The sequence below is a fragment of the Malaclemys terrapin genome, chromosome 10, assembly GCF_027887155.1.
Source record: "Malaclemys terrapin pileata isolate rMalTer1 chromosome 10, rMalTer1.hap1, whole genome shotgun sequence".
Lineage (NCBI taxonomy): Eukaryota > Metazoa > Chordata > Testudines > Emydidae > Malaclemys > Malaclemys terrapin.
In genome coordinates, this window is record NC_071514.1 from 51,538,227 (window position 1) to 51,564,531 (window position 26,305).

At 45.4% G+C, this 26,305-nt stretch overlaps 1 protein-coding gene across 1 annotated transcript in view; it reads right to left on the reverse strand.

Moving 5' to 3' along the window:
* The window catches only part of PRR35 (proline rich 35), a 36,127-nt gene extending 14,436 nt beyond the window's left edge, over positions 1-21,691 (reverse strand). The window contains exon 1 of the mRNA XM_054042306.1: positions 21,658-21,691. The gene's annotated coding sequence lies outside the window, so the exon portion shown is untranslated. The remainder of the gene's footprint in view (positions 1-21,657) is intronic.
* Between the last annotated feature and the right edge of the window lie 4,614 nt (positions 21,692-26,305).

Here is a 26,305-nt window from a genome sequence, read left to right on the forward strand (position 1 = left end):
AACGACTGCTTAGGTCATCTGGTTTGTCTCTCTTAGAGATTTATTCCCTATTAGAACTCACTGGGATTTGTCCAGCCCAGTGTTAAACTTCCAAAGTGATGAGGTTCCCACCGCCCCTTTTAGGAACCTGTGTAACACCCAACTAGGTTCTCAGATTAGATGGGTGCGATATAAGAATCTGAACAGACTACAGCTCACTGCCTGGATACCCTGATACTCAGCCTACATTTTATAGCATTGGGTTATTTGCAGTGTGACCTCATGAGCTAGAAGGGGGCAATACATTGTGATGAAAGATGGGATCATGACAAGCACGGAGATGTTACACATAGAGTTCTGCTGCCCAGTCTCCGCACTCATTAACTGTTATAAAAACATATTCTCTTATGACCCAATCCTTCCAGGTGAGTGGAAGGACAAGCCGACTACAATCAATAGGGTGCTCACTACTTAGGCCCTGTCTCAGGAAAGCCCTTAAGTTAACATAAAGCACATTTAATTGGCCATACAAAATGAGCCCTACAGTCAACTCAATGGCATTTCTCTGTCTGTCTATAACTTTTGAATGCTGCATCTAATCAATAGCAACATTTTAGAGAATATTCTAGGCATCAAATTAACCCTATTTTGGTGAAAATCAGAAAAGTGCAAAAGTCTGATTTCCACTAAATTCACCATTTGGTACTCAGGACAGAGGGGTGAGGCGGTGACCTCAAGGTTGGGTTTAGTATTAGGTTTAGGGGGCCCCTCCATCCCCCCCTCTTTGGCTGGGCCCGTCACCCTCCAACTTTGGTCAGAACCCTATCAATTGTGGTGAAAAGCCGAAACCCAGATTGACCATTTGGTCACAGAATTGATGAGCTATTGGCAAGGGAGAACTGATGGACCCTTGTGTAGGCAGAACTGAAGGGGGCTAGAACTGATTCATTGCTGGGCATGGGCAGATGTGGGGGTTAGAGAACTGCAGCAGGAGGCAAAACCACCTTCATAAATGTGGGAGCATCACCAACATTGTCACATGCACACGGGAGAGAGAAAACAATTGAAAGACTAAAAAAACAATACAGCTATTTTTAAAAGCATGATTTCTGGGATCTTGACTTATGCTTTTTGCACCTTTGGGGTTGGCAATCCTGAGAGTGGCCCTGGAGAGTGGGATGAGTGGACTCTCTCTGAGGAAGGAAATGCTGCAGGGAACACTGATTTTCCTCCTCTCCCTCTATTGCTGCCAGGACTTCCATGGGGGCAAAAAAGCATCCTGTATGTTTGCAAAAAATCAACTAACTGGAGGATCACACACTTTGTTGCTTAGGAAGGCCAAGCTGTGCACCCAGTGGGGCAGCCCTCTCCCACAACATAGCCAGGGCTGGATCCCTTGCCCCTCCACTCTGATCACAGACCCTGCCCTCCATCTACCCATTGGCTGCAGACTGCAGTAAGGGCGGGGTCACAGGCCCCGCCTTTTTGGGCCAGGGGTGCGGTGGCCATTCTTGCCCTGCTTGTTGGTGCGGTTAGGTGTGTAGGGCCCCATGAGGGTGCTGGAGCCGGTGAGTGGCTGGGACCTGCCTGGTGCGAGGAAGTTGGGTCCCTTTGGACCCCTGCTGGCTCCAGTCCCCACTAGGGTTGCCAACTTTGTAATCACACAAAACTGAACACCCTTGCCCTGTGGCTCTGCCCCTTCTCTGAGGTCCTGCCCCCACTCCATCCCCACTCCCTTTATTGCTTACTCTCCCCCACCCTCACTTAGTCACTCATTTTCACTGGGCTGGGGTAGGGGGTTGGGGTTTGGGAGGGGGTGAGGTCCCCAGCTAAGGGTGCAGGCTCTGGGGTGAAGCCAGGGATGAGGGATTTGGGATGCAGAAGGGGGTTCATGGCTGGGACAGGGGGGGTGGGATGTAGAAGGGGGTGCAGGCTCCAGGAGGGAGTTAGGGTGCAAAAGGGGATTCCATCCTGGGGCAGAGGGTTGGGGTGCAGGAGGGGGTTCAGGGTGCTGGCTCCGGCCAGGTGGCGCTTACCTCAGGCGGCTCCCGGTCTGTGTCGCAGCAGGGCTAAGGCAGGCTCCCTGCCTGCCCTGACTCTGTGCGGCTGCCGGAAGCGGCCGGCATGTCCGGCTCCTAGGTGGAGGGGTCAGAGGGCTCTGCACACTGCCCGCACCTGCAGGTGCTGCCCCCACAGCTCCCATTGGCCAATGGGAGCTCCGGAGCCGGCACTCGGGGCAGGGGCAGCACCTGAGCCCCCGTGGCTGCCCTTGCACCTAGGATCTGGACATGCCGGTCGGTTCTGGGGGCCGCGCAGAGCTAGGGCAGGCAGGGAGCCTGCCTTATCCTGGTGCACTACCGACTGGATTTTTAGCGGCCCAGTCAGTGGTGCTAACTGGAGCTGCCAGGGTCCCTTTTCAACCAAGCATTCTAGTCAAAAACCGAACACCTGGCAACCCTAGTCCCCGTCTGCCCCGCACTCACAGGGCCGCCCAGAGGGCCCTGCACACTCACTGGCTCCAGGCTCCGGGACTCTCCTGCGGGGCTGGGCCAGAAAACACTGCCCTGCGCATCATGGACACAAGTCATAAACGGAGGGGCGGGGGGGGGAGGGGGAATGCACTTTAAGGATTTCCTGCTTCACTCCTGGGTCCAGCCCGATCCCCGGTAGTGGGGAGAGCGAAGACTGGTTGGCTCCAGGCCCAGCCCTGGGCAGTCTCCCAGCCCAGCCCTGTCACATGGGCTGGGGGTAGAGGAGAGTGGGAAAGAGAGTAAAAAATGGGAGGGGAGGGAGATAGAGAGAAACAGACATTGCAGGGGGAGAGGGGAGAGATCAGAGGGCTCAGGAGCTGCTGGCCCAGCTCTCGAAGTGTCTGGGCAAAGCAGACAGGGTTGAATGAGGCAGGAGAGAGGCGTCACTCAGGATGTAGGGTGAGGCAGTGATGCCTTCATTAGTCTGGCAGGGGACCAGAGTCTGGTTGTAGGGGTTGAGATAGTGACCTAAAGCAGGAATAGGGTTAGTTACCCCTCTCAGCCAGGCACCTCGCATCCAACTCCAGCTCAGCCTCCCTCAACCAAGACCAGAGCCGGTGCTAGGCATAAGCAGACTAAGCAATTGCTTAGGGCCCCGAGCAGTTCAAGTGGGCCCCCATTCACTTTTTATTATAAGAACTTACCTGTTTTAGTTGGGGGAGGAGAGGGGAAGGACTTCCAGGGGCCTGGATTTAGTATCCAGACTTACAATTTTGTTTTTTTCTAGCCATTTTCTTTGTCAGTAAAAGTATTTCTCAGTATTACTCACAGTTTTTAATTGCATTTTAGGCCTGGTCTGTGCTAGAAACCCTGAGAGATATAGCAACATTTGTAGATGGCTGAAAACATACAGAATGCATTTTGCAGGACAGTTAGTAGCTTTGATTTGAAGGAACAAAAATGTTAAATTATATTGGCTAGAGCCACAGTTTCCAAAGTCAAAATTGCCGAAAGATTACAGAGAGAGATAAGGAGAGATTTGCTTTCTGGATTTTGCATGTGCAAAGCCCCAAGGATTTTCACAATGGTATTCAAGCAGTCAGCTAATTTTGGCATCAGATTTGCACGTGCAAGTGTCTGGGCCTTGCACATCCAGAATTGCAGGGGGAAAAATTCCCAACTAACATTAAAAAATAAAATGCATCCAAGCTGCATTGATTGTTATGGGGCTGTGATTCTAATATGATCTCAGGATTCTTGTAACTTGCTGAGATTTATATTGTCAGCAGAGAATGTTGATTATAATAGCAGCTTTATAGTTTGCAGTTAGAAATCTGCAGGGCTGGCTCCAGGCACCAGCTTGCCAAGCAGGTGCTTGGGGCGGCCACTCCGGAGAGGGGCGGCACGTCCAGCTATTCGGCGGCAATTTGGCGGACGGTCCCTCACTCCCGCTTGAAGGACCTCCCGCCGAATTGTCGCCACAGATCGCGATCGCAGCTTTTTTTTTTTTTTTGCGCCGCTTAGGGCGACAAAAACCCTGGAGCCGGCCCTGGAAACCGGGGCCTTATTCTGCTCTCAGTAACACCCATGTAGGTATTGAGTATCTGTATTGATTTAAATGGAGTTCCTCTGGAGTGACACCCTTGTTCTTGAGATCACAATCAGGTCATGTGGATGAGTGTGTGTGTATACATATATATATGTGGCAAGACTCTGCCTTCAGTTACACCCATGAAGAATGACAGGTTTATCTATACACACACTTTGTACACATACTCCATATTGCTGGGATTTTCAAGCATAAGGGATTTTGGGCTCCCAATCTCTAAAGTATTTGAGCACTTAAATCCCTCACATATTCCTTGGAAAAGCCCACCCTTACACAGGGCCGGCTCCAGGGTTTTGGCCACCCCAAGCAGCCAAAACCAAAAAAAAAAAAAAAAAAAAGCCGCGATCGCGGTCTAAAAAAAGCCGCAATCGTGATCTGCAGCGGCAATTCGGCAGGAGGTCCTTCACTCCCAGGCGGAGTGACGGACCCTCCGCCGAATTGCCGCTGAATACCTGGAACTGCCGCCCCTGTCCGGAACAGCCGCCCCAAGCACCTGCTTGAGAAGCTGGTGCCTGGAGCCGGCCCTGCCCTTACAGGTGCACAGAATGGGTCCAATTCTCCTCTCCCTCACCCCAGTATTGAAACTCCACTGCTCAGGGGCATTACACCTGATTTAAGTGGGTGGCAGACTCAAGGCCATGTGTTAACACTGACAGGTCTATTCATGTTTCCCCTGCCAAAAAGCTTGAGATAGATTTTGTCCTCTTCTAGGGCAAGAAAAGCTGACTCCAGTGCTGGTGGTGCTGAAAGCTGGGAGTCTCAGCCCTGCTGGAGTACACAGGGTGTTTGCAGGTCAGTTGCACAAACATTTGCTGTTTATATGCCAGAGGCGGCAGCAAAAATATTTGCTGGGAGACTGGAACTGGTTGTTCCATTTCTGTGCACTTGATTCCTCCTCCTTCCATGCTGCCTGAAAAATGCCTTTCTCCCTCCTGCCCCATTAAGAGGGACAGCAGGACTGTTTTCTGAAGGGCTCACTGGTTTGATACAGGAGAGAGGCAGGGGCTTACATGCAAACACAACACACCCCTCTTTGAACTGATCCTGCCACTTCTACCCTCCTCAAAGCAGCAAAGAGAGAGAGAGAGCAAAAGGCAGAAACACTGAGAAAAGAGACCAAGGAAGAGGGAAAGAGTGAGAAACAGAGCATGTGAGCGAGAGAAGGAAAAAATACACAGATGGAGAGATGAAGTCAAAGAGAGACAACGAGCTTTGGATCAGGCCCATGGAGAAGAGGGACAGGTGTTTGTGCTCCTGGTTTCGGAGCAATTCTTGCACTAGCAGATCTTCTTGGTCTGCTGAATTTCTCTACCTGCCACAATACATTATTTCCACTGGGCTATCAGACGAGGCGTTATGGGGATATGCCTGGGGGGCAGGAACACAGCAGGGACTTTGCACCTGTGCCTGGGAATTATAGCATCTCTGCACCCTCCATCAGAAGCAGCCTTGAGAAGTCAACGAAGAAGGGAGGGAAGAAGAGGGACAAGGGCCAGGTCAGCAAGAGGGACTGCAGCAGGAAGGGAAGGAGAGAGAGTGGAGAACAGAGAGAGAAGGAGGGAGGGAGAGAGAGAGAATGGCATAGCAAGAGCAGGACAATAAAAGTGGGAAGTGAAAGAGAGAAGGAGTCGGAGAGAGAATAACTGTCAGAGGTACCATTAAACAATCCAAAAGACACTTACAATACACAGGCCAGAGTGTGAGCCCTGTGCTCTCAGGGGTGAGTAGTTATGCAAGGATAGTGCTCCCGAGTCCCTATTTTGGTAACGGTTCGCCAGTATGAGGAAGGGGTTCCCAACCTGGCCCTCAGCAAAAGCCCCTCTTTGCTTTCTAACCACAGCAGGTTTTGTTTCCAGTGACCTCCCTGGAGTTTGTCCGATCAGTTTGCCTCATTCCCAGCCTTGCTCTTGTCCTGCACCCAGACTGGTCCAGCCCTGCTTCCATACTGGTTTCCTGTCTATAGCTCTGCCCCCTGGCTTTGGTTCCTGACTCTGGCTCTGTCCCCTAGCTCCTGCTTCAACCATTAGGCATGATTGCCCAGCTCCCCCTTGTGACAGTAGTGTATTTAAGGAGGCTGTTGTCTGGAGGACCCCTACCTTAATCACTGCTGAAGATGGTTGGTGTATAGTGAATGAGGCAGGGGATTGCACAGAACAGATGGTTGTGTGTGTAGAGCTGGTTGGAAAATGGGAGGTGGGTTCACACAGAAACCTTTAACAACAAATTTCATTTTTGTCAAAAATTTCCATGGAAAATTTAAATTTTTTTTGGTGAAATTTCAAAAACTAAGTTTCCAGCCTAAACCCAAAAACTTTCAGCCAAAAGCTATTCAGAAATGCCATGACAGTGCCTCATGGGAGATGTACTTAGATTGCCTCATGCACCCATTCTCCTCTAAGGTCCTTGTTCCCTGGCCAGACTACATCTCCCATGATGCACCATGGTCTCCCTCTCTTGTCAGATCCGAAGTTCAGATCCCAATCCCAGATCTATTACTTGAGCCCTTCCCTTGTGACTCTCTGCTTCTCCCACCTCTTAGTTAGCATCTACGGAGCCACTTGCTATGTCCTCTTCTCTCCAGCTGTTCCCCATAGCTCCTTGAAAAGAGGCCTAGAATTTCCCCCAATTCCTCCTCACTGGATCATCCCCCTTTTCCAAGAGTCACGGAATCTTCACACCATTTCTACTAATTCTTGTTTGTTTGCCCATCCATGGTGGGCTCAGTACATGTGTCCCATGGCCAAGACATATTACCAAGACTCTCCATTTTTGTGCTGCCTTGTAGTTCCAGCTGTTGACCACTGTGCACTGTGTTTCAAGTGGCCAAATCAGTGCTTGAACCAGTCAGACATTTACAGTCACTAAAAACATTGTTCACCCCAGAGGTTATTCCTCCATGATAAATGTGTCACAGTCAATGTCTGCCAGATGGATCCCCTACACCATGGTGGTCATTCAATGGGATTTCTTCACTTACTCAGCCTCCTCTAGACATCACTGGAAAGTCTTCGTCCTCATGAAACATGGTTCAGCACTCATTCGCTCACAGCATTTGACCATCTCCAGATGCTGCTGGAATAATACTCCATTTGCATACAGAACACATTGTCTTCTACAGTCTGCTCCACCTCCCACTGAAATGGAGGCCATCTTCATGCAGCCAGGCCCCAGCATGCCTTTGCTTATGGAGCTGGTCGGAACATAGGAGGGTTTCTCCATGGAAAATTTTTGAAAAACTTGAAACCCATGAACATTTTCGGAAAAACAAACAAACCATTTTTGGTTAAAACCCAAAAATGGTTAGTTTTGTGGGGTTTTTTTTTTGGTTTTCTGGCAAAAAATATGTTTTGAGGAAAGCAGACACTTTCTGTGAAAATTTGCTTTGTCAAAACCACATTTTTCTGTCAAAAAAAGTTTGGACAGAAAATTATTGACCAGCCCTATTTGCTTTTATTCAGCATCTTGACTATTGGAACACTTCCCAAACGCCAGCGTGGACATAAGGCTATTTGATCTTCTTCGAGATCCTTTGCCACCAACTGATGGTTCATGCTACCTAGGGGTACTCACTTTCCTACCTTCCAATGCAATTCACCAGTGAGGCTGCTCCCCCCAACATACAGCATCCAGAGTCACTGCCAGGACACATTTGCTTTTCTCTGTATCATTAAATTAAGTCGTCTATGTTCCACGACCCATGTGCTTGTTCCGGTATCAGTTCAACAGCACCGATCTCCCCTAACTTCTGCCACCAAAGTGTGAATCGTCTGTAGCCGTCTGAGTTTCAGATGGATTGTAAATTCACAAAGGAGAGATTCATGTCTCATTTCGGGAACTACAGCTCCAAACACATTGTCACACAACAAATAATAAATAACCCCGTCCACCTTCTTTTTCACTCCTTCTGGGCTATACAGCAGCATTTCTTAGCCTGCAAGAGAAATGAAACCAGTCTGGAGTTCTCACTGCCACTTAAAACCTGTTTTCCACAGCAGAGGATAAACAGGAGTATTGCTTTAAACCACTCACCTGGCCTTTACCCCGTCTTCCATGCAGCCTTAAAGTTCTTGAGTATAAGATTCTACCTTTCTAGGTGGCACATTTAATGAGCTCACCAGCCACCTCATTACCTTCAGCTGTCTGATCCTGTTACTGCATTTTCTATCTCAGCCCTTAGGGGGGTGACAGTTCCCATTACACAGTAGCTAAAACTTCTTCCCAGATTAAGCTGACCACCTGGACAAAGTCACGGTAAGGAACACCTGTGTACTGCTGCTTCCATTACGGGGAGTTTGCTTTCCCCTGTCCAGCCTGCTCTTAAATGTAATGGAGTTGTGTGAGACTGAAGGCTTCCAGCTGCCTGATTCAGTGGCTCTGTAGTAAACCAGCCTCCAGATGTGTGAAGACTGAGATAGTATCAAAGTGAAAGTGTGCAGCTGCATGTCCATGGCTCCCTGGCTAATGTACGCACACTCAGTATGTCAGCAGCAGGGATGAGGAGTGAAGAGGCTGAAAGGCGACAGTTCCCAATGCTGGCATCAAAAGGGACATCTGGAGATAATAAATTAGAGAACACAGCAAGACTGGGCTAGGAAACACAGTCAGTCTGAGCAGTAAGATGCTTGGTCTCTCTGTCCCATGTGCTGAAATCTGGCACCACATCTGGAGTATTCTAGAGCTCCCTCAAGTCATCCTTGATTCATTACTTTATCTCTTCTGCTCCTGTTGGGATTTTATTGCTGGTTGACTCAGTGGCAGCCACACTAGACTTGAAATGTTGTGAATGGAACTTACCTTGAGAGTCTTCCAGTTGTTACATCCCCCTACAGGTTCCTTCTCTGCTTGTTGGTTTGTGCCTTCTCAACACATCCTGCCCACCTTGGTACTGGTCTAATAACCTAGGTAGGAGCCTGTTATGTATATCACGAATTGTAACCAGCTTCACAGTGAAACGGTATCTGATACTAGAGGGTTCTTTAAGCAGAGGGAGAACAAGATCAACGGCTGGAAGCTGAAGTCAGCAAAATTCAAGTGGAAAATAGGACACCATTTTTTTACTTTGAAGGTAATTAGCCATTGGAAGAGATTACTGGGGATGTGGTAAACTCTCCTTCAGATCAAGATTGGATGTCTTCCTAAAACATACACTCTAGTTCATTTAGAAGTAATTGGGGTGGATGCAAGAATCACTGAGTGAGATGCTAGGACCTGTATTATGCTCGAGGTCAGACTGGATGATCATGATGGTCCCTTCAAAGCGACGTCTGTAATTAGATTTCTCCCTAAAAGAAGGGTAAAGCCAGCCTTTGCCATGGACAAGGTGTAGGATAGTGGAATATGAAGTTATGGAACCTGCTCCTCAGAGCAAGGGACTGAGGTAGCCTGGAGCTTTCTGGAATGTCTAACTGGGGATTGAAGATTTCAAAGAAGGAGGAGCCTGTTTAGGCTCATGCTCTTGTTTGGCATCCCATCTACATTTTGTCCCCACATTTCAATAGCAACTAACAATGTGGACTAGTGTAAAAACAGAGCACTGGCTGGCTCAGAGGTTGGAAATGAGTGATGGAGACTTTCACTTCAGTTCTGATGTGACCCAGTCCTTCAGTGACTGAAAGTCACTATCATATAACAACCATCCAAGGGTCCGAGCGAAATGCCGCGATGGTCTCAAATTAGTTTCTACATCACAGAATTCACCATCCCAGCTGGCACTAGGGACTCCCCTTAGCGGTAGTTTCAGCAGAGAAGCCGAGAGTTGGACAGACCATGGAGACTGAACTATCCCAAGCTCCTAGTCACTGTCTCTCCAGGCCAATGTAGAAGCATACTTGTGGAGTGATGTATGAGGGAAGGTTGTCCTGCTGCTGCCCATGCTAGAGCTGTTCTGTGGATAGAGGACTCAGTCTCCAGGGATGTTTCACGAGCAAGAAATGTCATTCTAATTATAATAAAACAAGTTAATCTGAAAAAAATCACCATTACGATTGTTTGATTCACTCTTTGCATCACAAGGGGTTAATTTAATGGCTCATGTGGATGAATGTCTGTGTTTTATTTAGAGAGGCCCAAACCCCAGCTAAAAATATCCTCAGCAGCCAGAGGTGTTTGGAATCCAAATCTGGACCTAGATTCCAACTTCAGGTATGGCTCCTGTCTTTATAATGAGCCCAAATCCTCATGCAAACACCCCTAAAGCTTGGCGTGACCCAAAGCTGGGTGGGAGCTCTGTGGTTTGGGCTATCTCTAGCACAGAGAATTTTTACAAAGGGTGTCTCTACATCTTTGTAGAGATTTTAGAGCTGGGGTAGGGGCGAGACATCTGCCATCTTGGGAGAACTCCGATGATGAACATTTTCTCTCTGTACTCCCCCAACCTCCTAAATAGCACTTTGAGCCATCTCCCAGGCCCACCTCCTTTGTTAGCCAAGCCAGGACTATTTGGTGGTCAGCTAGAGCAGTCAGCTGCTCCATGGTAAGTGTCAGGACATGATCAGAAATGAAGATATTTGTAGCGAACCCCCAAACACCTCCATCAGTACTGGTTCAGTTTTGGCAGTTTTCTTAGTACGGACATGTTATTAGGCTGGAAGATCAACAAATTATGAAGCACATTTACCAAGGAATGCTGCTACGCAGCCAGGAATCACATGGTCACCAAGGTTCGGTGGTGCACTAAGATTGCCAATGATGGACATAAACTGAATCTCCAGTCAGACCACCTTTAAGGACCTAGCTACAGGTTGACCCAGCTGGTGCTCGATTTGCAAGGGGCCCACTTCCCTTTGAGATTCGTCATAATGATGCTGATGCTGATGATAGAGCAATCACTAGGGAGTGACTAGGGGCCCTCATTCTAGGGCTAAGGGGATTCTCCCATCCTTTCTTCTAAGGGATATCCCTTATCTAGTGCCTAATATCTCTCCTGCCATATCAAGTCAATGCAGGACACCGTTGTCCTGTATTTCAGCAATAATCATGCAAAGGGTCATACACTGCAGTATTGTACAAATGTATGTTTTTGTACTATGACTCTACCATAGTGGGATGCTGCCCCTTACAAGTCAGCTCTGCCCTGAATTTGTCCTTTCTTCCCTTGAAGCATAGATGGACACCTTACAAGGGTCTGAGTGTACAGCCTCCACACTGGGTCTGATTGATTATTAACAAAATTCAAACTGAAATATGTCAAGACTTTTCCTCCTCCTGTCTCACTCCCACCACAGAAAGTATCACCGTGCAAAAGCTCAATGGTCGGCAGACCACAGATGTACAATTAGATGAATTTCCCCTAACCCCCAAAGGAGCAGGCAACTGGGACTAGAACTTGAGTACAAAGCTGGTAGGGAAATGGATTTTGTTCCTGCCAAAAATTTAGGTAATTTTTTTTGTTGTTTTCATCAAAATTTTGCCTCAGAGGTTTTTGAGTTTTTGACAAATAAACAAGAGACACAAACCTGAAAATGGTTTGGCCAAAACTGGAAAAACGTTGGCCTTTAAAACAAAATCTTTTCACTCTTTGGACAAAAAATTTTTCACTGCAAAATGTTTGGGTTTCTATTTTTGGGGTGAAACCCCCAAACTTATGGTTGAAAATGTACATTTCCATCTGAAATTTCCATTTTGATGAAAAATGCCTTTTCTCATTGAAAAAATTATATGAACGAAAAATGTCAACTGGCTGTATTTAAGTCCTTCCTCTTCAAAATACAGGCCTCTACAACTTGAGCTAAAGAAGGTATCCCTTGAATGGTACTAGCAGGAGATCCCTTAACCCCTCTATGATCCCAACCACAAGAGAACAATATCTGTCCCTCATTCCTTGAAAGCCAGCGCATTACAACAGGTTGTTGGCAAAGGGCTAGCACTTTCAGGCAAAGCCGGTACATGGTTCCCTATCTCTTTTGAGTACTCAAGTACTTGAGTACTTAATTTTTCAGCAAGGCCCAATATTGTCAGCAAACTGAAAGCCCCCAGCCATGTGAAATGCCCAGAAATACAGAGATTTCAGTTAATTGCTTATTACAGTAGCAGCTGTGTTCTTCATTTCAGTTCAGTAATAGCCTTGCTTTTGCCCTTGTTGCCTACTCTTGTGACATTATCGCAAACCTCACACTATTTGGTGTTTTCCTTAAAGCCTACATGCCTCCAGCTTCCATCCAGGATACACCACACGGTCCATTGTCTACAGCCAAGCTCTAAGATATAAACACATTTGCTCTAATCCCTCAGATAGAGACAAGCACCTACAAGATCTCTATCAAGCATTCTTAAAACTACAATACCCACCTGCTGAAGTGAAAAAACAGATTGACAGAGCCAGACGAGTACCCAGAAGTCACCTCCTACAAGACAGGGCCAACAAAGAAAATAACAGAACACCACTAGCTGTCACCTTCAGCCCCCAACTAAAACCTCTCCAGTGCATCATCAGAAATCTACAACCTATCCTGAAAGATGATCCTTTACTCTCACAGATCTTGGGAGACAGACCTGTCCTCACTTACAGACAACCCCCCAACCTACAGCAAATACTCACCAGTAACCACACATCACTGAACAAAAACACTGACCCAGGAACCTATCCTTGTAACAAAGCCAGATACCAACTCTGTCCACATATCTATTCAAGTGACATCATCATAGGGCCTAATCACATCAGCCATACCATCAGGGGCTCGTTCACCTGCACATCTACCAATGTGATATATGCCATCATGTGCCAGCAATGCCCCTCTGCCATGTACATTGGCCAAACCGGACAGTCTCTACGCAAAAGAATTAATGGACACAAATCTGACATCAGGAATCATAATACTCAAAAACCAGTGGGAGAACACTTTAACCTGTCTGGTCATTCTATGACAGACCTGCGGGTGGCTATCTTAAAACAGAAAAACTTCAAAAACAGACTCCAACGAGAGACTGCTGAGCTGGAATTGATATGCAAACTAGACACAATCAACTCAGGATTAAATAAGGACTGGGAATGGCTGAGCCATTACAAACATTGAATCTATCTCCCCTTGTAAGTATTCTCACACTTGCTTCTTATCAAACTGTCTGTACTGAGCTATCTTGGTTATCACTTCAAAAGTGTTTTTTGTTTTGTTTTGTTTTTTCCTCTTACTTAATTGGCCTCTCAGAGTTGGTAAGACAACTCCCATCTGTTCATGCTCTCTGTATGTGTGTATATATATATCCTCAATATATGTTTCACTCTATATACATCCGAAGAAAGGGGTTGTAGCCCACAAAAGCTTATGCTCTAATAAATTTGTTAATCTCTAAGGTGCCACAAGTACTCCTGTTCTTTTTGAGGATACAGACTAACACGGCTGCTACCCTGAAATCCTTCCTTAAAGCCGCATCTCCTGGAGTTATAGAATCATAGAACTGTAGGGCTGGAAGGGACCACGAGAGGTCATCTGTTCCAGCCCCCTGTACTGAGACAGGAACAAGTAAGCCTATGCCATCCCTGACAGGTGTTTGTCTAACCTGTTCTTAAAAACCTCCATTGATGTGGATCCCACAACTTCCCTCGGAAGCCTATTCCTGAGATTAATTCGCCTTATGGCTAGAAAGTTATTCTTAATATCTAACCTAAATCGCCCTTGATGCAAATTACACCCATTTCTTCTTGTCCTGCCTTCAGTGGACATGGAGAACAATTCATCACAGTCCTCTTTATAACAGCCTTTAACAAATATGAAGACTGTTAGGTTCCTCCTCAGTCTTCTTTTCTCAAGACTAAATGTGCACAGTTTTTTTAACCTTTCCTCATAGATCAGGTTTTCTAAACCTTTTGTCATTTTTGTTGCTCTCCTGTGGACTTTCTCCAATTTGTCCCCATCTTTCATAAAGTGGGGTGCCCAGAACCGGACACAGCTGAGGCCTCACAAGTGCTGAGTAGATCAGGACAATTATCTTCCGTGTCTTATTTACAATACTCCTGTATATAATACACTTGAGAATGATAGTCACCTTTTTTGCAACTACATCATATTGTCAATTCATATTGCTCCACTCTACCCCCCAGCTCCTTTTCAGCAGTACTACTTATGACGTTTCACTCCATATTGTTTATGAAAATATGCTTATGATATGGATATGACATAACTGAGATATACTTTATGCAAGATGGCTCATGTAAGATATCATTGGAAAGGTTATGATTTACTGAACGTGATTATCCAATGTGTATGCCTGTATCATTTCTGTATCTGAAGTTAGGAATATTGACTATGTATCTGTATTTCAAATGTGTTACTTTGGGTGTCACCCCCAACTAGCCCTTCAGGTACAACAATGGAAAAGCCAGACAGGGCTAATGGCTCATTAGCAAAGACAATGGACTGTGAAAGAGCTTAGTCTTCCTGTGGTCGCTCCAGACAGGCTATGAGTATTGGCTGCCACAGCCCTGCAGAGACATGGGTCTGAGTCACCTGGTACTGGACCCACCCCTTGGAAAGCCAGTGTTCTTCCACTGGGAGACAAAGGGTTCCCGCCATACACAAGAGCTATATAAGGCAGGGGAGTGACATCATCAGGGTTCTCCTCTGCATCCCCACCCAAAGAGACACTGAAAAACACCTGGAAACTAGAAACAAACTGGGGGGAGAAGGGTTGGGAGGGCATCCAGGCTGTGAGTGGAAATACCCGAAGTCTCAAGCTGCAGGCCAGTGCAGCTGCCTTTCAAGACTTTCTATAATCTGCCTGCAACAATAACTGGGGTGAAAAATTACTGTTTGTAACAAATTTCTTTAGTGAAACAAGCTTAGTTTGCGTGTTTCGTTTTATTTGCTTAGTAATCTGCTTTGTTCTGTTTGCTACCCCTTTAACCACTTAAAATCTGCCTTTTATAGTTAATAAACGAACTTATTTCTTGTTTATAATATAACAAAGTTTGTGCAATTCATAACGGGGGGGGGGAGGGATAAGAGGCTGTGCACACCTTCCTCCACATTGAGGAAGGAGGTGGATTTCATAATATACCTTTGGGTCTGCACCCGAGGGGAGGTGGACACCTGAGTGCTGGGACAAGTCCCTTAACCTGAGACCCCAGAGCTGATCTCAGTGTCTGTGTCTTTCTGCAGTTGGGTGTGGCTCTGCCAGTGTGTGTGCTGGAGGAGGCTTAATAGCCTGGCTCAACAAGACAGGTAAACAGGGTGCCCTGGCTGGCAGAACAGGTGAGCTCAGTGGTATCTCAGTGCATTAGGTGGCACCTTCAGGGGTCCAATCTGTCACACTACTAACTAGCCAGTTATTTCCATTTTGTAGCTGTGTCTTTGATTTTCCCTCCCTAGAAAAGTATTTTGCATTTTTGACAATGGGACTTAGTCTCCTAACTCTCTTCAGCACCTTTGAAAATTTTGCCCCAGCCCCTAGTGTTAGAACAAGGATCAGCACTCAGGCCTGGCACTCAGCACAGGACTAGATCTGTCTCTGATGTGGCACAGCAGCTCAGGAATGAGGTGTCTTTCAGAGTAGGAGTTGCTGCAATGTCCATTTTATAATTTACATATTTAAACTGCTTAATGTAATGGTGGTGCGTTATGTTATTTAGCAAACATATTAGCTGAATTAACCATTAAATTAATAGAATTGACCTTCCAGGTACTTTGACAGTATTGTACATTGCAGTGATGAGCTGCATTTACTGTGACTTAACCTACATCATCTGACCAGCAAAATGGCAACTCCAGTGAGAAAGACAGTGGCCCCACACAAAGTGATGCAGGTATTCAAAGAACATCAGGGGTTTTAAACTTTTGAAAATCAGTGTTCTTACTCAGGGGTCCTTGTCTCTAGGATATGCCCTCAGTCAAGATCCATCAGAGATTAAGTTTTGCCCCATTTCGGGGGACAGCATAAAGCACATCTCTTTATTCAGGCTGCCTCCTCGCTAGGAGTGTTGACATTTGTGTCCCCTGGCTGGTTATCCATTGGGTCAGGTCTCTGTTAACAAAGTGCTACTAGAAACAGGATATTATTACTGCATTTTGGAAACACCGGGCCAAATTCATCCCTGTTCAAAAGTTCTGATTGGCTGCAGACAGTCAGCAAGGATTGAAGTGGGGCAGGAACAGTGTGCAAGGACATGGCTACGGGAATAGATACATAAAAGATGATGACAGGAAGGCCCACCACCCTGCAGTGCCCGAGGGCTCTTCTGCACCAGCCGGGAATCGTGCTTGTTGGAGACACACACCTGAGCCTAATGGACAGTCCCTGCTCAGTGTGCCAAAAGGAGAGAAAAACAAACAAAAAGCCCAGGTCCCTGCCGGTGCATCTTAAGGAAAATGGCACCCTGCCCTCAAATGTGAGATCTCAGCCCTGTACCAGGATCACCAGTGCCTCCTACCTCTTTGCACGAGAGCTGAGCAAAGTTTTTCCGCTGAAGCTTTTTTCTGCCAAAAAATGCAGATTCAGCAACATAGAAATGTTCTGTGAATCTGTGCCACTTTCGCCAAATTGTTTTTGTCGAAAAAAGCCCCTAAAAAAAATCTAAATGGTTCAAAATGACTCTTCACTTCAAAATTTCCTATACTTTTATTAAAGAACCAATCAAACAATTTTAAAAATGGTCAAAATCAAAACATTTCATTTGGCCTATTTTATTTTTAACTTTTTGATTCACGGAAAATTTCAAAAAAATTAGTTTTCAGGTTGACTGCAAAGAAATTTTTAAAATGTTTGGAATGACCAGGGAGCCAAAAACTCTGTTATTCACATAACTCTGATTTGCAGATCCAAAAATCCTTCCATACCTAGACCTCAGAGTGTTGCAGACATTAGTGAATCTAGGGGACAATTAATTCATTAGTGATTTCAAAACCTCAGTGGAGATAATAGTCCTTCCCCACCTCATGGGAGATCTATTATTATCCTTTTTCTGCAAATTGGGAATCAAAGAGAGAGTCAATGACTTACCCAAGGTCACACAGTGAGACGGGGCAGAGCTAGGAATAAAACCTCTTAACCTCTTTCCCCCAACCCCCTTCATACCACGAGCAAGATACACTGGTGTCCATACAGGATCCATTGCACCATAAGAATAGTTTTGAGTCTCAAGAAGGTGGACTCAGAAAATTCCAAATGGTCACCATCTCCTAGGAAATCCAACTGAATGAGGTTCAGGGCTCCCCAATTTCTTACCAGAGGAGAGTGCAAAAAGGAAAGAGAACTCCGCAGGCATCAGATAAATAGAACTTTGTTAGCCCAGGAGAGTCAGCTACTTTAGCCTTCTACCACCTTTAGAAAATATTGTTTATTTTAACAAACATTATTCTAGTTATTTATTATAGGATGCTATAATAATAATATTTAGCATTTGGATTATAGCACTAAAGGGATACTGTCAGGATAAAAACCTTACCTTTTTAACAGACACATTTCCTTATCTGTGCTATTGGTGAGACTGAAGATTATTTAAAAATAAATCAAAGTTTGCACATCTAGTAGCTAGAGCCAAAGCTGGTGTAAATCCATTGACTTCTGTGGAGCTAGGCAAAATGACACCAGCTGAGAATCTGACCCCTATGCTCCCCCTCACCATTTGTGCAATTTGTTTCTTTGTTTGCATTCCATTCCGCTTGGCCAATGAGAGCCCTCTGGTCAGTTTCACTTTTGTTGCTAGCTGGTTTCCCTTTCTGGTTCCCAGGCCCTTGCTCAAGGCTGCAATGTTTGGTTGGCAGCCAGTGAAGGGGGTTGTTTAAATCCAAGCAAACAATTGTTTTCATTTAAATTGATTTTTAACTAACAATGGAAGCATTTCTATAATGTAGGTTTTGTATTGCATACCTCCCCCCCAAAAAACCTTGAATTTGGACACTTAAACTACACAACTACAGTCGTTTGACACAGAAATAATGATATATCACTCTGCTGTCATTAGCAGTTCATTGGGACATTTTGTACTTTAAAGGGACACAATCAACTTAAAATCTGCTCAGTTAAAAAAAAAAAGAATGCAAAGCAATCCCATGTCCTGCTCCTAGCCCTGATTTCACTGGCTTTACAATCACATTTTCCTACTCTTAAAAAAAAATGTTTTTTCTTCCCTGTTCCTGTTTAAAACCTACACAAACACCAGGGGAAACCAATTAACAGAAGGAAAGGTTGAAATTGAGTAGCACAACCAGCACAAACAGAGAGAATAATGTTTGTTCCTCTTATCACTCTGGAGGACTTGGATCATAGGGGTTAGCTGTGACAATAGTGGGTGAAATATTTTTGGACAGAAGTGTAATTTTTTTCCAGTGGGCAGCAGTATTGTTTCTTATCAGCTAGATTTAGGCTTGGAAGAATTAGATTTTTATCAGTAAATGTCGGTAAACATCAATTTCACTGCACACACACACAAGCCCAAAACAAATATTTCCATTGATAATAATCTAAATTTACAGATACAAAGTAAGAAACTGCTGTGTTTGACTGAAGGATATTTATTTTGTATATTTTGGCATGTGGTGTTGACAATTTGTGTTTTAACAGTTAAAAACTTTTAACTTTTTGAATCTCAATGTCTGCTGTCATTGAATAATTAGTGTCTGACCCCACATCATTTCCTGTAAAATTGTGTGAAAATGTAAATAAGATAACCATAAGAAAAAATGCTTAAAACCCATAATTTTGCCCAACTGTGGAAATTTAAATATATAATAATATGAAAAAATGCTTAAAAATAAAAATTATTTGTTGAAATTATTTTAAAAAAGTGAATTCTGCCAAGCCTAACTGTAGTAAGGGGAGGCGAAGCTACAAGACATGACAATATTTGAAGAGGAGCTGTCTGTTGTGTGTACTTGACCGCAGAGAACTGGCACGGCTAAAAGCAGTTTCCTTCCGGACAGCTTCCTTGCAAACAGTAATTTGTCCTGTGCAGGAAAATTTTTCCCAGTTGCCCAGCTGCCTGCAGTTATGACACCCAGAATCTCAGCTGGTGGAACTACCTTTAGCTTGGTTTTTTACTTAGATCAAGGCGATTTCTTTATTTGACCCTGGCTGTATTTTGCTTATTATAGTTTGAGTTTCTTCTCATGGCACAGAAAGAGGCAAGTGTCGCTCAGCTTATGAACAATCAGTATAGTTAATAACAATATTATTATTGATTGAGCGCCGTCACCATGCAGGGCACAGAGATTGGAGGAAAGGACTTTAGCCAGAGGCTGAGTCTGAATTGCCGAACAGGCATGTAACATGAGGAGGCATTTCTTAGCCATTAAATAACCCAGTGAGGTCTGTACTGGTCAAGTAATGACCGGGTAGAATAATAAAGGCCTGAGGCAAAGCCAACAGGCCTTTACACTCTAGAATGTTATTAGCTGATGCATAAAGATGGATAGAAAGTTCATTAACCCATTAGACGTCACGTGGATGGACAACCACAAGAGTGGCATGGAAATGACTCTGCAATTGCATTTGTGTAGGCCCTGGAGAATTTGTGCATGTCCTGTCAGTTCTTGGCTCTCACGTCCAAACCATCTGTGGTGCTGAAGGGGTTAATGCCATGGTGAGCTATTTTTAATTAATACCAAGGGGGCAGGAGGGCTTCTCTCGGTTTGCCACTTGGGAATGTTGCCTTTGGATCACCCTGTGCGCAATTATTCAGCACTGAAGATTCTACAGTTCTTTGCCATGCTGGTTAAAATATCAGATTGCTCCCAAAGACACTTTTTAATCAGTCAGGGAATTGAAATTCCAGCAGTCACAGGAAATGGTTAGAAATGTCTATGAGAAGAGGACAGCTGTATCACCTCACCTGTGACTGGTCAAGTTAAGCTCATTTAACAAAATCTTTAACTTGGAAACATTAAAATCTGAAATATGTCTCTGGACAAATTATCCTGTTAAAAAACTGCAATCAATGGGTGCACGGGCAGCAGAATACTTTTTATCTGGGGTGAGAGCACCCTCAAAGCAAGTCATTTTAATGATGATGGCTAAGCAGAAACATAGTAGATTTGTCGGGGTGCAAAAGACCCATTAGCCACAACCTCAGCATTACCCCTTCTCTGGATTTTTGATCTTTGCAATATACTTGTTTGGAATCTGCCAAACTAGCTTTCCTATTTTCGTTCTCGTCTCTGCCAAGTATTTGGATGACTAGTAATATAAGCAATATTTTTAGTCAGATTAAATTATTCACTCAGGTGAGCAACTTCCTTCAAAGATTTAACATTACATTTTATTTTCTTGATACCACATTCAATTTTAAGGAAGGATTCAAGAAAAAAATTATAAACATAATAGTTTTGACTAAATCTTGTTTCTAATCTTCCCCTTTTCCTTCCAGCTTTCTTGATTCTTTTCTTTCTTATAGCTTACATAGGTTTATGGAGTCATCTGATCTTGTATTAACCATTGTCTCTTTGACCATTTAAGATTAAACTATTTAAAGCAGAGTTTAGAAATGTGGCAATTAAAGTCTACAGGAAACAAAGCATTAAAACAGTACACAGTGTATGGGTGTATATCTATTTTGATATAGATGCATAGATAAATAGAGATAAAAATAAATGCAAATCAGATCCCATTTTTAGTGAAATACACATTGAGGGGAAGAAACCAAAATTCGAAACAAACTTTTCTTTGAAGACTCGCATGAGCAAATTAGCAACTAAAGCAATTGGACAGATCATTATGGGATGAATCCAAGCAGAAAGACCACATCTGACCTCCTCAGTGCCAAACGTTCATAATAACAAGGAGTTAAAATACTCGAGAAGATATTGGCAGATTGTTTCTTTTTTAAATGCATTAAACAGTTTATGCTGTTGCAGTTTTTGTTTGCAAGTTTTTTATCCATCTATTTAACACAGATACAATTAATGAGACAAGGTGGGGTAGGTAATATCTTTTATTGGACCAATTTCAGTTGGTGAAAGAGACACGCTTTCAAGCTACACACAGCTCCTCTTCAGCTCTGTGTAGCTCGAGAGCTTGTCTCTCTCACCAACAGAAGTTGGTCCAATGAAAAATATTAACTCGCCCACCTTGCCCCTCTCATATCCTGGGACCAACACGGCTACAACAAAACTACAAATATATATACAATTATACATATATCTGTTCCTATCTATTATCATATGTACTCACTCATCTATGTAGAATACATACAATTATAGCACATACATAGCTCTAGCTTATCAGTCTACCTTTCTACCACCATACATACCCATCGAACTCGCTATTGATCCATCTCTTAATCCCCAACACTATGCTCTCTAAATGTCCAAATTAACTGTAACACTAAAATAGCTCAAACTTCTCTCTCTGTGCTTCAGACTTGTCCGCCTCCTGGCTGACTCCCTGTCCTTTTGAAATGTTCAACATCAACTAAAGTCCCCTTTTTTCTCTTTGCTAATTGGAGAGAGAGAGAAAAAAATCTAGGGGAAAAAATCCCCAAACTCCACTTTTTTTCCTTTTACTAGAATTGAATATTTTTCTGAAAACTTTTCTCTCCTTTCCCCGAGGTTCAGCCTCCCCCTGGCCCTATGTAGAAAGCCAGAGAGAGAGGAATTATCAAAGATTCTCTTCTTCTGACCCATGATCATCCCCATCCCTTCACCCAGAAATAATAAAAATTTCATGACTTACGGAATCACCCCCCGACTGCCCCACTCACTAGTCTGTCCGGGGGGCCCCTCACCTCCTCTGATCACCAGGAGAAGGCGGGAGGGGGCCAGCAGGTAAAAGCTGCAGGTAGATTGGGTGGGCTTTGGGTGTATTTCCCCCACTGATGAGAGAGGGATCCCCAAGCTCGCACCTGCACCTGTCAGTGCCCTGGTGAGTTGCGCTGGTTCCCTGCCTAGCTGGGCGTTGTGGTTATGAAAGCAATTCCTTCATAGCATTTATATGTATGTTTGTAGAAATACATCAAACTCAGGAACAGAAGCACAATCCAACAAGCCTTCACCCCCCGCCCCCCTTGGTTGCTCTCATTTGTACCGATTTGCCCTTGAGGCTTTTTTCTGATTTGCAATGTCCCTGGCAGTGTTTAGATTGGGGAGGGGGAGAAGGAGGGGAGAGCAGGAGATGGCGGGGGGGTTGGGGGGAGGACTAGGCAAACAGAAGTCTAGCTTGCCAAAAGCAGTTCAGACCCAGAAAGCGCCTTAATGTGCACAGACGGAGCAGGCTGGGAGCGAAACCAGCTGGGCTGGAGTGGAGCGTGCTTAGTGTGAGGCATGGGGAAGGCTGGTTTGGAGTTGTGTGTGCGTGTGTGTCTCAGGGGTGGCTTATTACACTAGTTAGTTTCCCCTGGGGGGAGTTTACTAGGGGGAGGGAATAGGTTAGATGTAAAAATTCCTTTTCAAACATTAACTGTTTCCTATTGACAGGGCCCCGCTGACGCTAGATGCCGAGCTAATATTCCCTGCCATTGATCTTTCTCCTACTCCCACTGGCAGGGAGATCCTCTCTGGATTTCCACACTCAGCAAGCCCCCATGCCCTGCCAATCCTACACCAGCGCAGAGAGGCCCTCGATAGCCACTGTCTGAGCTGTGCAAGGTAAGTAACTGGGAAGAGCAGCAGGGTGTGCTCACGGGAAATTCACAGCAGGCACCACTGGTTTCGTAAGTGACTTGTCCAAGATCACACAGCGTTTATGGGACAGCCAAGAGTCCTAGTCCAGGGCCTTAGCCATAAGACCATCTTCCTCTCTAGGTAAGGTGGTGGTGCACGAGGGGTTAATTGTAAATAACACCCTGAACTTGGTAGCTATGGTGTTTACTGCAGTGTAACAATCACATGATTAATACTCCAAGATGGGCAAAAGATCTTGGGGCTAGGCTTTCCTGTACATGTGTGTGTGCCACTCACATCGCACAGCTACATCGATGGCTCAGGACCATCTTCACCCCCTGGGCACGAGTCTCCTATTGGTTGTCTTTCCTGACAGAGTAAGGAGCCACAGAATGAGAGGGTGAGTGTCAGGGGATGGATCAAGTGCCACGCAGAGGCAAAGGTTAATCAGGCAAATTCCATACGATGGAGAGCAAATATCCATCTATCAACCCCCAGCAGCCAGCTACATGACAGTTCCCTATATCTACACCTAGCAAGCATGATTGCCAAGTCACTTGCAGGGAGACTGAAGTGCTGTGTGGTTCCTGGGATTTCACCATGTTATAAACTCTACTGCAGGCACCCTCGCAATTACGGGGATTTGCATTGCCATTACAAATGTCCCCTAACTTGAACAGCCTGCATCTAGCGAACAAATCACTGTATAATTACTGTGCGTTTATGACCAGCCCCACTGGAGCTGGGAGTGGGCTTTGAACATCTATCTACCTACAGCCTGTTCTTTGGGGCTGGGACCATCTGTTTGTTATAGGATTGTACAGGGCCTAGCACAAGGGGCCCTGGTCCATAACTCAGGCTCCTAAGTACTTATGATAATACAAATAAATAATGATAATTCATATTGTGCTGCTAATGTTTGAGCTAAAGGACTAAGGCCTAGATCATCAAAGGTCTTTAGGTACGTAATTCACATCAATTTCATTTTCAGCTACACTTGGCCTCAGCAGTGTCTAGTCCACTGTGCCCTAGTCCAATTCACTACCCTGGAGGGACTTCATTATAGATATCTGCAATCAGAGTTGGTTGAAAGAAGGGTAGAATAGCTCAATTTTAAAAATCCCGATTGTTTTTCAAAATGTACACTTTTTGGAATATTGGAAATTCTGCCATTCAAAAATGTTTGGGCAATCATAACTTTTAATTTCAGTGAGTCAAAAAATGGGGAGGGAAATTCTGTCAATATGTTTTCCCATTTATTTTTCAGATTTTGAAATTGGAAATTTCAAAATGGGAAGAACCAGCGCTAGGAGCAATGCAAACAACACTTGGATCCCAGAGTCTTTGGTTTGCAAGATATGCTCCCTATTTACTGCAGGCACACACAGACTAGCTATGTATTTGCAGTAAATTCTTAATTCTTAATCTCTAATAAGGCCTGATCCTGTCAGTTGCTGAGTTCTCTCCACAAGCTCTGACTTCAATAGGAGTTGGGGGCACCGGGCAGAATTGGGCCCACAGTTTTGGGGGTATGTTCAAATGCATTACCCAAAATCAGGATGTCTCTCTGAACTGCCTGAATCTGAATAGGGCCCCTTGTGAGTTTTCTGGTACTTCCAGTTTCTAACTGGACTATGGGAACAAACTCTCTCACAGCATTTCTGGCCCTCCCTCTTCCCCTTCTGGCAGGAAGAGGCTATGTGAAAAGAAAACATTTAGGCTAGGTCTACGCTACCCGCCTGAATCAGCGGGTAGAAATCGATCTCTTGGGGATTGAATTATCGCGTCTCGTTGGGACGCGACAATCGATCCCCGAATCGATGCTCTTACTCCACCAGCGGAGGTGGGAGTAAGCGCCGTCGATGGGGAGCCGCGGAGGTCGATTTTGCCGCCGTCCTCACAGCAGGGTAAGTTGGCTCCGATAGGTCGAATTCACCTATGCTATTCACGTAGCTGAATTTGCGTATCTTAAATCGACCCCCACCTGTAGTGAAGACCTGCCCTTAGAGGACAAAAGTTAACCGGTTTTTGCTCAGCCTCAGAGACATGTTGGTTCAGGTTCTAGGGTGGGTTGGACCTTCATTTTTATCAGAGATGTGCCCTGGAACAGACCACTCCTCAACTTCAGACACAGTTACAACCCCACTGGCCCCATGATCTATAGTGAGCTGAACCGAAAGCCCAGCTCCATAAGCTCTCAAATGGTGGATCTGCTTTGGGCCCATCTCTGTTTAACATGATCCCTTCACCCTTCGTAACTTGGTATCCTGTGGCTGCACGGATGTTGTCTGCTGGTTTCAAATTCCACCCAGGGAGCTGTGACATGAGTGATATTTTTCCCTTTCAGAGAAAGTTGCTCCCCTAATCCTATATCCTGTTGGCCTGACCCTAGGAAAGCCCATACTCCTCCTCTCTGGTGAATGAGATGGTGTTAATCATTCAATGCTATATTTAGCTGCACTACTTACATGGCTCCCAACCCCATGGTATCTGAGCACCTTGCAATCTCTGCACACAACCCCCTGGGAGGTAGGGCTGGACTGTTATCCCCATTGTACAGATGGAGAACTGAGGCACAGAGAGACTGAGGCCCAGATCCTCACCAATATTGAGGCACCTACCTCCCATTGATTTCAGTGGAAGTCAGGCACCATTGAGGAGCTGGCCCTAAGAGACGTGCCCTACATCACAAAGGAAGTCTGTAAAGCAGCGGGGAATTGACTCCAAATCTCCAAAGTCCCAGGCTAAAGACCTACCTGCTGGGCTGCCCGTCCTCTCATGCAGTCCTGCCTGTTACATTCTCCTCTAGACACTATATGGCCAGGACGGCTGAAGGTTTCTGACTCTGCTTCTGCCCATGTGTTGGGTCTTCAGGGCTATTTTCTTGGTTGCCGGTTTGTTTCCTCCTTGCGAGTATTTTTATTGAAGCCATTCTGAGGATGTAGGATGAGAAGTCAGCGCTCCTTCCAGGGCATCACAGAAGCCAGCCATTCCCCCAATCTGTTGGCATTTGGAAAGCCACCTGTGCTGGCTTTGCAGCACCATCTGGGAAAGTGAAGGTCAGAAGGGATTGACTTCCCGTTCTCCAGAACCGGCTGAGCGGAGAGTTAGGGATGTGACTGGGTGGGTTTGAAGGGGATAGAGTACTCCTGCTTCCTCAGCTAAGGCAGGGTGGAAGGGAAAGGGAGATCCTGACAGCACCCAAAGAAAAAGAAATCTGTGGTATCACAGCAAGGAGGAGGAGAAAGAAAGGGGATGATGAAGATCATGAATGCTAGCAGCATCCTTGTATGTGTGGAATTTACATCCACTGGCACAATCAAACTCCACCTATGTGGGTTTGCAACCAGGGTGCTGTACATCAATCACTCTTTGTCAGCTTCTCCCAGCCAAGGACCTCACGTGGCTTAGACAGTCCCCTGAGCTGAATCTTTGGGGTTAACTCTATTAGTGCCCCCACCCCACTTCCTGGAGCCACTGGGCTGCCCTCACAGATGTCCAGCTGCCTGTGGCCCCACAAGGCCGTTTCAGCAACTGGAAATAGTCAGAGCATAGAGATGCAAGAGTCGCAACCCTACCTTGGGGTGTTGCCAGGGCAGAAGGAGCAGAGGTGCCCGGGTGGCCAGATCTCCCATGTTTATGAACTCTTTAAGCTGGCAGAGCAGTGCAAAGGGGCTGCAGGGAGTTTTGGTCTCCTGCTGTCCTCTGCCACAGGGGAGGGA